This window comes from Protopterus annectens, chromosome 6.part0 (genome assembly GCF_019279795.1).
Source record: "Protopterus annectens isolate FY-2018-M chromosome 6.part0, PAN1.0, whole genome shotgun sequence".
NCBI lineage: Eukaryota > Metazoa > Chordata > Ceratodontiformes > Protopteridae > Protopterus > Protopterus annectens.
Genome location: NC_056737.1, coordinates 1,161,762,547 through 1,161,776,261, shown reverse-complemented (window position 1 = coordinate 1,161,776,261; position 13,715 = coordinate 1,161,762,547). Strand labels below are relative to the sequence as shown.

General features: G+C 37.8%; 1 protein-coding gene across 1 annotated transcript in view; it reads left to right on the top strand.

The window, feature by feature from the left end:
- Positions 1–13,715, top strand: part of SLC4A10 (solute carrier family 4 member 10) — a 3,247,445-nt gene that overhangs the window by 1,202,894 nt on the left and 2,030,836 nt on the right. The gene's annotated exons all lie outside the window — the stretch shown is intronic.

Genomic DNA, 13,715 nt, shown 5'->3' with positions numbered 1-13,715 from the left:
CTCCAAAATGTTACTGTCCTGCACTACTACCATGTTCTTCTCTGTGTTATTGTATGATTTATTGGATTGTTATAACTTGTAGGCTGTTGCTGAAATGGGTCTCTTGAGAATCAGTCCATCTTGCCAATCAACAAACTTAATAAGTAAGAAAAAAATACAGCATTCAGTGATTAAAATAATCTAATGTGTAACTTTAAAACATGAAAACAAACTATGCACAGGCACATAAAAATGTGATGATTTGATAACCAAGGAAATTTAAAGGTTATCCCAAAGCTGGATGGTTAATACTTTAAAATGTAAAGTAGTAATACTATGAATTATTATTTGGGAAGGCTGCCATACCTTTCAAAAAGGGTTGTCTCAATTTCACACTAAGAAATTTATAGTAGTCATTAAGTAATCATGTCAGCTCTTCTGTAAATTAAATCTACAAAAAAGAATGAGAAGTGAGAAGTACCTGGAACTGGAACAGAAATCCAAGCAAAGAACAAACACCTGACCTGGAATCCAGAGACCACAGCCAATGATCCAGCAATGGCAGAGACCACTCCAGTTTGCAGTTGTTGTAGAACTATGGTTCTGAAGAAGTCTGAGTTTGGACAAAAACACTTAACCGTGAATTGCAGTGGTTTTACCAATAGAGGATTGTTTCTTTCTACAACAACTGTAGCATTCCAAAACATTTAATATGATATGATGAATATTTAGTCATTGAATAAGTTGTTAGTATTTATCTAGAATGTTTTAACATAAAAAGAGGGGGAAATAACCACTGTAATTAATTACTGAGTAAAACTAGTGAAGAATCCCAGAACAGAGAATGTCCTAGTACAGAGGTATCTTGTAAAACAGAATGAAGTAAGGATGTTAGCTTACCTACTATTATATTATTTACAGCTTTTCTCACCAGGCCTTCACTGAAAATGGGTTTTGAATCTAGTTAGACTTTCCTGGTCAACAAGAGCAGTAAATAAATAAATGAATGAAGTAAAACCATGTTACTAATGGGTTTGGGGCTGGGCTTTTATTTATGTTCTGCCCATTGTCACTTCACAAGAAGTTCCCTAATTCGATTCTCCGCTGGGGTACCTTCTGTGCAGAGTCTGCATGACCTGTTTGCATGGGGTTCCTTCGGGTGGTGCGGTTTCTTCCCACATTGCAGAGACATGCAGTAGTTGGACAGAACACTCTAAACTGGCCATAGGTGTGCAAGTGTGTGGTATGGAAGAACAGATGTTGTAGGGTAGTCACCCAGCAGTATAAACCTTGGCTGTAGCTGAATTAAAAATGAATTTTTAATAATTCATCCACTGTATAGACTTGTTTCATTTTATAAATGTTACATTGATTTAATTTTTATTTGGAATAATACCACTGACAATTCTGAGTAATTTTTAAGGGATTTGAACAAGGCCACTGATGTTTTAATTTTTAATATTAGTGATAAAGGTAATATCATGCATTTATTGGATTTAGAGATTAAGATATATGTTAATAAAAGCTGGTTGTATAGTAACATCTATAGAAAGGAAATGTTTGTAAATAATTATTTATATTTTTTAATTTAATTTTTATTAATATTATAATTAATATTTAATTATTTATATTATAATCGTCAGCATCCAGAACACATGAAGTGGAATGTAATTAGAGGTCAATTTTATTAGACTTAGCTGTCTTACTAGTGAAGATGACATTTTAATGAGGAATTTTTTTTTGTATGTGATTATTTGAAGATAGATGTTACTCTGAATGTAGGTTAACACATTTAGCAGATGAAATTCAAAGTAAAAGAATCGCTCTTTTCCCACCCATTTTGAAAGTGGGATACATAGCTCATGAGATATTTTCTGCACAAGAGTCTCACTATACATCTTTTCCCATAACACTTAGTTTTGATCCACTGAGTACCAAGTCCATTAGTTGTGATAATTGATAAATTATTAATGGTAACAAATTTAGATTTATTTGAATCTGTTGGAAATTCACCAAAGTTTATATACAAAGAAACTTTTAATGTAAAAGATTTGTTTGAAAAAGCCAAAATTAATTGCAAAAACATTTAATTCAGGACATTTTGACACATATCCATTTAAGGACTGCAAGAATTACAGATTCATTCACAGTAGTTAGAGTACTCATCTGAACCATGTTAATGTACAGATTTTTTCAAAAAGAATATATGCATATACTTGAAAAGAGCAGTCTGTCTTGCTACCTTAATTCATGTGATGTTTTTATGTTGGAAAGACTATTAGAATGTTGTCCGAATGAGTAAATGAACATAGGTTGGCTGTGACAAACCAGGATAGAAAAAATGCTTCAGCAAAACATAAAATGAAATGCAGTGACTTTAAAAAGTTCTCTTTTGCAGTTACAGACATTTTTGAAATTGACTTTAATATGGGAGACATTAATAATGTTCTAGACATCAGGGAGCTGAAACTACAATTGTGTCTGGCAGCAGACAAGTGTCTGGGCTTAAATGAAAGTATAAAATATTAAATGTTTACTGAAAGCTAAATAATAAAATTACTTGAATATTATATAAATAGTCAAATGATTTTGTTTGATAAAAGATTTTGTAATCACGTGCTCATTGCATATTTTAATGAGAATCTCGTGTTGAGTGGTGTTTTGATGAAGTCCTTTGGTAATAAAGAACAGAGGCACTAAATATATAATTTTTCTAGTATTGGTCTTTGGTTTTTGTTGAGTGATTTGTGTTCTGGTTCTATTTCAGTTCCTACTCTGGACATAATGAAAATGTGCTGCGTTATATGTCCAGATAAGTTAGCATCCGGCACAGACTTGAAGATGGATATTTGTTAAGAAAAGCTCTTCATATTTCACAAGAGCTGTGCTTGGGTGTTAGTCCACACAGGGTGTTATCTTATATTATGCATTGTGGTTTGCAATACTTACCTATTGACCCTAACAGCACCTATAACTATCATTGTATACCTTCTCATAGTGTGTCCATATTATGGAGGAGGGTCTGTATTTTGATATAAACTGAATATAAAGAAAAAAATAGACTGTCATAGGCGCATATTATCTGCTGTGCACGTCTCAATAACTGCAGTTAACCTGTGAATTTCTAGTTTTGGAAATGCTGTCAAACTATGCACTGTGGTCTGCAATGCTTGCTTATTGAGCTGAGCAGTACTGGCGAATCCGACAATAGAGCTCACTGTACGATCTGACTGCTGACACAACATATACCGATAGTCTTTAATGACATAACTTCCCTAATCTGAATTAATTTCTGTGTATTTCAGTACAAATGCATAGAATGTTATCATGGCTCATCTGCAGACTTATATGGTCACATCGGGTGGCTGCTGCCACAGATTGCATTGGGATGTTTATTGTGAACTGCTATACACATTTAAAGAGTTGCAGTAGAACAGTTGGAATCATTCATCCAGAGTATGAATTGTAATTTATGTTACTCATGTCAGTGGCAGATGTAAATACTCCAGTATAGCTAGTTGTAATATGCTACTATTGGCGGATGCAGGTGTATATTTATTGTCTAAGCTCAATGTAATGAAAATGTGAATACATGCGTAGATTTCTAAGCCAGCATGTGCCACTGACTTATGTTTGGATATTTGCTGCAGATGAAGGTAAATGACACGAAATTATATCAAACTGGAAAATTTAGGCTACATACAGATGAAGATATAAACAATTGTTTATAGAAAAGATTTAGAAAATGTGAGCATTTTGATAACAATACATTTAATGGATCTTTTTTTCTGACAGTAGTGTAGAGGAGCTTAGTTCTAGTTTGCAAACAAGTGATGAAAATTAACTCTGACATAAACATGGTCTGAAAGACATTAGCAGAAATTTAAAGTAACACTTTGCTACAGAAGCATATGAAATATGGTATATTTGTCTTATCAGCATTAATATTTTCTTAACAGAGAAATGAGAGTGGCCTAATACATAAGGCAATAGCCTCCTAAGCCAGGGATTGTAGTTTTGAGCCCTGGCTGGGAGGTTTTCCAGGTTGAGACCCTAGTAACCTCCTATGATCCTATAATACTATCTTGGCTATCTGTTAGTGTACCTCTGGTATTACACTGGGATGAAATGGCTGGGCTTGAAATGACCTCCAGGTCGAGAGCCTATTAACCTTCTATGATCCTATAATACAATCTTGGGTATCTGCTAATGTACCTCTGGTATTACACTGGGATGAAATGGCTAGGCTTGAAATGACCTCCAGGTCGAGAGCATAGTAACCTCCTATGATCCTATAATATAATCTCGGGTATCTGCTAGTGTGCCTCTGGTATTACACTGGGATGAAATGGCTAGGCTTGAAATGACCTCCAGGTCGAGAACCTAGTAACCTCCTATGATCCTATAATACAATATTGGGTATCTGCTAGTGTACCTCTGGTTTTACACTAGGATGAAATGGCTAGGCTTGAAATGACCTCCAGGTCGAGAGCCTAGTAAACTCCAATGATCCTATAATACAGTCTTGGGTATCAGATAGTGTACCTCTAGTATTACACTGGGATGAAATGGCTAGGCTTGAAATGACCTCCAGGTCAAAAGCCTAGTAAACCTCCTATGATCCTATAATACAATCTTGGGTATCTGCTAATGTACCTCTGGTATTACACTGGGATGAAATGGCTAGGCTTGAAATGACCTCCAGTTCGAGAGCCTATTAACCTCCTATGATCCTATACTACAATCTTGGGTATCCGCTAGTGTCCCTCTGGTAGTACACTTGGATGAAATGGCTAGACTTGAAGTGACCTCCAGGTCGAGAGCCTAGTAACCTCCTATGATCCTATAATACAATCTTGGGTATCTGCTAGTCTACCTTTGGTATTACACTGGGATAAAATGGCTAGACTTGAAATGACCTCCAGGTCAAAAGCCTAGTAACCTCCTATGATCCTGTAATACAATCTTGGGCTTCTGCTAGTGTACCTCTGGTGTTACACTGGGATAAAATGGCTAGGCTTGAAATGACCACCAGGTCGAGAGCCTAGTAACCTCCTATGATCCTATAATACAATCTTGGGTATCTGCTAGTGGACCTCTGGTATTACACTGGGATGAAATGGCTAGGCTTGAAATGACCTCCAGATTGAGAGCCTATTAACCTTCTATGATCCTATAATACAATCTTGGGTATCTGCTAATGTACCTCTGGTATTACACTGGGATGAAATGGCTAGGCTTGAAATAACCTCCAGGTCGAGCGCATAGTAACCTCCTATGATCCTATAATTCAATCTCGGGTATCTGCTAGTGTGCCTCTGGTATTACACTGGGATGAAATGGCTAGGCTTGAAATGATCTCCAGGTCAAGAGCCTAGTAACCTCCTATGATCCTATAATACAATAATGGATATCTGCTAGTGACCTCTGGTTTTACACTGGGATGAAATGGCTAGGCTTGTAATGACCTCCAGGTCGAGAGCCTAGTAACCTCCAATGATCCTATAATACAGTCTTGGGTATCTGCTAGTGTACCTCTAGTATTACACTGGGATGAAATGGCTAGGCTTGAAATGACCTCCAGGTCAAGAGCCTGGTAACCTCCTATGATCCTATAATACAATCTTGGGTATCTGCTAATGTTCCTCTGGTATTACACTGGGATGAAATGGCTAGGCTTGAAATGACCTCCAGGTCGAGAGCCTATTAACCTCCTATGATCCTATACTACAATCTTGGGTATCCGCTAGTGTCCCCCTGGTATTACACTTGGATGAAATGGCTAGGCTTAAAGTGACCTCCAGATCGAGAGCCTAGTAACCTCCTATGATCCTATAATACAATCTTGGGCTTCTGCTAGTGTACCTCTGGTATTACACTGGGATGAAATGGTTAGGCTTGAAATGACCACCAGGTCGAGAGCCTAGTAACCTCCTATGATCCTATAATACAATCCTGGGTATCTGCTAGTGTACCTCTGGTATTACACTGGGATGAAATGGCTAGGCTTGAAATGACCTCCAGATCAAGAGCCTAGTAACCTTCTATGCTTTTATAATACAATCTTGGGTATCTGCTAGTGCACCTCTGGTATTACACTGGGATGAAATGACTAGGCTTGAAATGACCCCCAGGTCGAGAGCCTAGTAACCTCCTATGATCCTATAATACAATCTTGGGTATCCGCTAGTCTACCTCTGGTATTACTCTTGGATGAAATGGCTAGGCTTGAAATGACCTACAGGTCGAGAGCCTAGTAACCTCCTATGATCCTATAATACAATCTTGGCTATCTTCTAGTGTACCTCTGGTATTACACTGGGATGAAATGGCTAGGCTTGAAATGACCTCCAGATCAAGATCCTAGTAACCTCCTATGCTTTTATAATACAATCTTGGGTATCTGCTAGTGTACCTCTGATATTACACTGGGATGAAATGGCTAGGCTTGAAGTGACCTCCAGGTCAAGAGCCTAGTAACCTCCTATGATCCTATAATACACCTTTGGGTATCTGCTAGTGTACCTCTGGTATTACATTGGGATGAAATGGCTAGTCTTGAAATGACCTATAGATCAAGAGCCTAGTAACCTCCTATGATCCTGTAATACAGTGTGGGTATCTGCTAGTGTACCCCTGGTATTACACTGGGATGAAATGATTGGCTTCAAATGACCTCCAGGTCGAGAGCCTAGTAACCTACTATGATCCTATAATACAATCTTGGGTATCTGCTAGCTTACCTCTGGTATTACACTGGGATGAAATGGCTAGGCTTGAAATGACCTCCAGGTTGAGAGCCTAGTAACCTCCTATGATCTTACAATACAATTTTGGTATCTGCTGTGTACCTCTAGTATTACACTGAGATAAAGTGGCTAGGCTTGAAATGACCTCCAGGTTGAGAGCCTATTAACCTCCTATGAGTGACAGGAAGGCACACCAGATCAGTGCATTTGTGCCACACAGAAGTGAAGATGTTACCATTTGCTTGTAGAAATGGTTATACATCAGTTTTCATAGTGTTATAATATTTCTGTTAATAGTTCTGTTGCTGAGTGTGGTACGTGTGGGCTTCCTTCAATTTTCCATATAGGTGAAGAAAACATACAGTCTGATGTGGAATTACAAGTGTTATCAGAAATGAAGATGAAACACTTTGCTTATCCAAGCAGTGCATGAAATGTTTCATATCTAGAATAACTGCATTCATGCTTAACTGAAAGAGTGCAGTGGTGTAGCAGTTAATGCTGTGTTTCCTCTGGATACCTTGGTTTCCTCCCACATTACAAAGATGCGTCTGGAGCATTTCTCCCCAGGTCTCTGCTAAAAATAGGCTCAGTCGTAGTGAGACTTTCCCAATCAACAATAAATAATGACATGAGTATCAGGCACCAGTTTGCAAAAAAGAGTTATTGAAAGAAAGTTGCATATGATCTGCAACGTTGGCCCACATTAAAATTAATTTATTAACATTTGCTTATAGCAGTGTATTTCGGTCATTAGTGGTATAATGAATTTGTTTAACACAATGTACTGTCACAAATAGCAAGATATGGAGAAAGCACTGAAATGCAATATTTTATATTTTTCATAAACACATTTTATATATGATATATTATACAACAAAAGCTCTTTTTTATTCAAAAATTTGAACCACATTTGGCTGTTCACAAGTATAAGATCATTGCAAATTGAAATAGCTCCTAAACAAAATACAGTGACTGCAACTGCAGCTAAAATATTTATATCCACCATATAGTCTATACCACTAAGCAGAGACATAAATGAAACTCAGCCATGTACATACAAAAAAAAAAAGAACACAGTTGTACACAGACATCATTGTCCCAAATAACTTGTGTCAGAGCTATGGACTAAAACTAAATACCAAGAAATGCATATTAATATCCTTTGTGAAGTAATCTACCCCTGGTAATTATAATATTAACAACACACCCCAAAGAGTCAATCCAGTAGTCAGGGACTTGGAAACTCACACAGACAGTAATTTAGCCTTTGACCATCATGTATCTACAGTAGTGAGGAAATCATTCTATACTGTGCAACTTATAAACAAAGATATGGCATCTAAGTCCAAGGAGGCCATTGTTCCACTGTATTCAAAATTCATCAAACCTATCACGGAGTACAGTTCCCCTTTGGTATGTACCTAACCAGGTATATCCAACAATTGGAATGTCCACAGAGGTTCTCACTAAAATAATACAAGGCATAAGTAACAGGTTTTGTGTAGACCGCCTCAAAGCCCTATCCCTGTATTCTGCCTCCTATAGGCTGTTGAGGGAATATCTCTGCCTAAAATACAACACATTATCAGACCCAACCCTGATAGGCCTCCTGCATATCTACAAAAGAAACAGCACCAGAATTACCCATTCTAAAGACTTATATCTTGCCTATGATATAAATAGGACCTACTGAAGACACATGTATCTATCACAGAGACTACCCCATCTCTGGAGCAGGCTTCCCATCCATGTGGAGCAGAATTCCGCCTAAACCAATTCAGCTGTAACTTGGACACCTGGATGGGGACCGACAATTCATTCCTGGTTTGGAACATGTCTGTAATCGACACTTGCAGCCTGTAAATTTTTCATCTCCCAGGCCCTGTTTGTAAATGTTTCATCTCTTAAGACCCTGTTTATACTTATCAAGGATAACAGAACTTGTCAGAGATTTTTGATGCATGCCTAGGCTTAAAAAGGCCCTTGTGGTTATTAGTCTAGTAAACAGCTATGAACCTATGAACATATAAAAAGGCAATAAATGCCATTTCTAATTATTTATGTAATTTTGTTTACCAGGGTAGAAGTTTGATCAGATCTTATCATTTGCCATCACAGCCTGGGTAACATGCAAGCAACAACACTAAAGTAAGTTTAAGAGTATAACTAAATCAAATAGTGACATAACATAGCATGGTTGTAAAAAATTGTCAAGGAGTGAGTTTGGCTGGTCAGCAAGGACTGAGAAATTATCACTTTCCTACTGTAGAGCATTCTCAGAGTTGGTATGTATAAATAGCCGAGGGCTTGGAGGTGCAGGAAAGCTTGCCCCCTGCAAAAAAGATGTTTTGGTAATTTTCTTTTTTTCAGTGGTAGGAGATTCAACCATTTGGGGTCAATCATTGCAGGTATACTATTGTACTTTTTCGATGGAAGGTTATACTTCCCATAACATATATGAAAAAATATAGAAATGTTTGCAACAAAAATACTGCAGTGGTGGTGCTGCGTTGCCCATTCGATTCTCAATTAGAGTGTCTTCTGTGTGGCAACATGCATGAACGGGCATTCCTTCGTTGAAGGTTGTGCGTTAGGCCCGGCAATCCAGCACGTAAAACTCTACTGCCAATCATTAGCGGACCGGAGTTCCTCTGTGGCAATCCCTAACCGGGAAAAGCCAAAAGACACAAACATAGAAATGTTTGCAACAAGATTAAAAAAGAATTAGGATCAGGCGTATACAGTGCATAAATCAGAAGTTACAAATGAAGTAAATGTGGCCAGCCAAAAGAATGTATATGTTGTATAAAAGTGTGCAGGGAGGGTTTAGCAGTAGAGAAAGTAGAAATTGTAAAATACTAAATGCTACAGTAGGACAAGTGGATATCAGCTGTATATAGGATAGAATGAAAAAGGCACATAGAGGAGCATTGGGTAGGAGTTTATATGTTGGAAAAGTTAGGAGATTGGCAGACAAGGTTTTCTGGGCTGACAGTAATAGTATAACCATGGGAGTTATGTGCCATCTCCTGTGTTCTGACAAGTATACTTATACTGTTCAGTTAGGTATTGTTTGAACTGAGTTCCAAACTATTTCTATTATGTTAAAACCTGGTGGGATGTTTAGTAAAAATCTAGTTGAATTCATGGTCATTGATGGTACTTGGGTTCATGGTCATTGGTGATAGCTGCGATCACAGTCTTAGTGGCACTTGGGTTCATTTTGTCAGGTTTGTTGGTATAGCTAATATTCTTCTTCTTTCGGCTTTTCCTGGTTAGGGGTCACCACAGCGGATCACCCATCCACTCATGATTGTCAGTGGAGTTTCGTATGGTGTTGAGTTGCCAGCCCGGCATCCAACCTTCCACAGAAGGCACTCACATGCACGCACTCACACCTAGGGCCAATTTAGAGTGTCCAATCCACCTACAGCATGTCTTTGGGATGTTTGTTGGTAAAGCTAATATTATGCAGTAATTATATAGCATTCACGTGTGGGTAATGCAGGTTAAGTCATGGTTCCCTTCATTTAGTCTCTCAGGCTTTGCCTCCATGACCAACACATTAGTCATGGTAACCTTGTATTTCCTGCACCCAGTTATTATGTATTGCTTAATTATGTCAGCATAATGCTGAGTACATAACACTGCATGAAATACAGGAAGTTATCATTGGAAAGTGTTAAACACTGCAAATAAATTTGCCACAAATATATGACTTTGTTCTAGTACAGCTGCACTGGTATAAAAATATGTTCTTATGTCAGGTAATTTATACAAATATAAATATATATATATATATATATATATATATATATATATATATATATATATATATATATATATATATATATTATATATATAGATATAGATATATAGATATATATAGATATATAGATATATATATATATATAGATATATTGATATAGATATATTGATATAGATATATAGATAGATATAAATACATATATTTGATTCTCACCAGGGGGGCCTTCTGTGAGGAGTCTGCATGACCTCCCTCTGTTTGCACGGGTTTCCTCTCGGTACTCTGGCTTCCTCCCACATTCCAAAGACATGCAGTGGGTGGACTGGACACTCTCATTGGCCATAGGTGTGAATGGGGTATATATAATCTTTCCATGTTATATAATGCTCCAGTAAACACTCAGTGAAACTCACAATCACACAGCATGAAAGTGAGTGTTATCATGGGTCTTGCAAGGAAGACAGGAAAATATAGGACTCTCTTTCTTGCAACTGTGGATTAAGCTCCTAGGTTCATAGGGGTACACTAAGCTAATGACCACTTGGGCCTTTTTATGCATAGCCATACAACCCAAATGTGACCCATACATTTGATTTATACAGGAGTGATTTACTCGCTGCCTGTGACATCAGTATCAGTGGTACAGCAATTAGCACACTTACCTTTGATGCAGAAGGTTCATAGGTTAGTACTAGGCTAATTGCCCTTGTGGGCCATTTTAAGCCTAGCCAATTACCCCACATGAGAATCAAACCCTGCACCTTGTGTTTGCCAGGTAAACACCTTAACCACTATGCCATCCTCCCACCCAGGTTGTAGGTTCTACTCCCATACCAGGTAGATCGAATGCTTATACTGCAGTGTAGCATAAGGGGGTGCTGCATTGCTAAGTGTGCTGTTTTTTGGATGAGATGTTAAATCAAGGTCCCATCTGCTTGAGGTTGTGGTAGCTCTGATGTAAACGATCCCACGGCACCTAATGAAAAGAGTAGGAGACATTCCCTGATGCTCTGTCCGAATTTCACTTGTAGTACAAATATCTAGTGGGACTAACTAGGTCAACAAAAGGATAAATAAAAAAGTCAGAGGCACAGGAGCTGAATTGGGGGTTATTTTTTTAACTTTTTATTAGATTTTAAGGATAGCAATACATAAAATCAAAAACCCTTAAAACATAACAACTATTTAACTGTTTGCAAAAATCTGTAACAAAATGTATTTATAAATAATGAAACCATTAATACTCTTCATGTAAATCATTTAATTTTTCCCAAGATATATATTGATGGGTAACATTAGGAGTTCTCATTTCTTTTCACAGTTCACAATTATTTTTTAACAAACACTCTTAGCTAAATAAGCACATTCAATAAGTGATGGACATGGGTGAATTTCTGATTACCCATCAGTTTGTCCAAGTTGTACTTATATAGAGATTGGGAAGAATTCTGCTTAACATGGATGTTCCCGAGAATGGGAATTATCTGAGAAACATATCTGTTTCTCCAACTTGTCCTTTTTATGTTGCAAACAAAATTTAGGACTTTCAGCCTAGTAGTTCTGATACTGTTTGTTTTTCACATATGCAAATGCTTCATCAAAACAGGGTCCAGGGATGCCTTGTATGCCAAGCAAAGAACACCTCTCAGAAGTCTGTATGATACTGGAGTAAAGAGACAGGACTTTGAGGTGATCAGCAAAGGACACTGTGTTTATGCCCTGTATTCTTTTTGTAAGGAACACCTGTGGACATTCCAGTTGCTGCATGTGTCTCATCAGGTGCATACCGAAGGGTGCATTATACTCCATGATGGATCTGATTAGGGACGAGTACAGTGGTGTGTTGACCTCTCTGAACCTAGATGCCATGCACTTTGTTTTATTGATGGTGCAGTTACCCAGGGTGGCAGACTTCCCAAAATGTATTATAATGCATTTCTTGGTATTGGGTTTTAAGACATGGCTTTGGCACCAAGCACTTCTCTGTATTAGACCTTCCTTGGGGAAATTCAGTATCTGCTCCCAGTTTGTAATAATCTGCTAACTTGCTTATCCAGAGGCTTTTGGCATCCAAAAAGCAGATGCTAAATAGGAGTGGGCCCAGCATAGAGCCCAGGGAGATTCTACTGGGGATTGGCATCTTTGTGGAGGTGCCCTTACCGATTCCAACCACCTGGATCCTATCAGTAAACCAGCTACCTAACCAGTGTGGTATAAAAGGGTTTATACCTAGTTCCATAAGTTTGTTGACAATGCCCAAGTAGGGTATCATATCAAATGCTTCAGCAGGATCAGGGTATGCATTTTGCAATATTTCCCCTCATCTATTGCCTTACTGACCTTTTCAAAGATGTCCACCAGATTCAGCAAGCATGACTTTCCTTTGACAAAGACAAGCCATGATGGATGCAGTGTTAGGAGATCTCCAATGTCCTCAATGATAAATTCCAGGATAATTCCTTCCATGGCTTTGCAAATATGACTAGTCAGACTAATGGATCTGTAGTTTCCATGATGACAGTCACATGGCACAAAGCCTGTTTTAAGAGTATAGTTAAATAATTACTCCACACATCCTGATAAGTCATTTTTAGACTATTCAGAAGGCATCCTGGCATGTTATCAGGGCCCACTGAGGCTGTGTTTTGGCTTCAATGAGTACAACCAGTTTGTGCTCCCTGCTTATAGTTGGAGGGGTTGTTTGAGGGTATTTTGGTGGGAGGGTTGGGGTTAGAGGGGATTAAAGTTGGAAATGAATTTATCCACTGACAGGTTCACTATATCACCAGGTTCAGTGAATGTGGTACTATTAACCACCAGGTCAGCACATTGCTGTGTGCTGCCCTTGAGATGTTTGACATAGATGTAGAAGGTTTTATGATTATATTTCACCTGGGAGGCTATCTTAAGCTCAAAGTTGGTTTTACTTCACCTACTTAGTCCTCTTAGTTGCCTATTACCCTTGATTAGAGAGTTTTTATCTCTATGGGAATTACCTTTTCTGATTTTGCCACATTTTATTCCTTTTATTGAATGGCGCTCGAAGGTTTCAGGTCTTTCAAGTTGCAGTTTGCATGAACTGTGCCTGTGTGTGTTTTTTATTTTTTGTATAGTTATTAAATAAATATTATATATATATATATATATATATATATATATATATATATATATATATATATATATATACATACACACACACACCCACACACACACACACA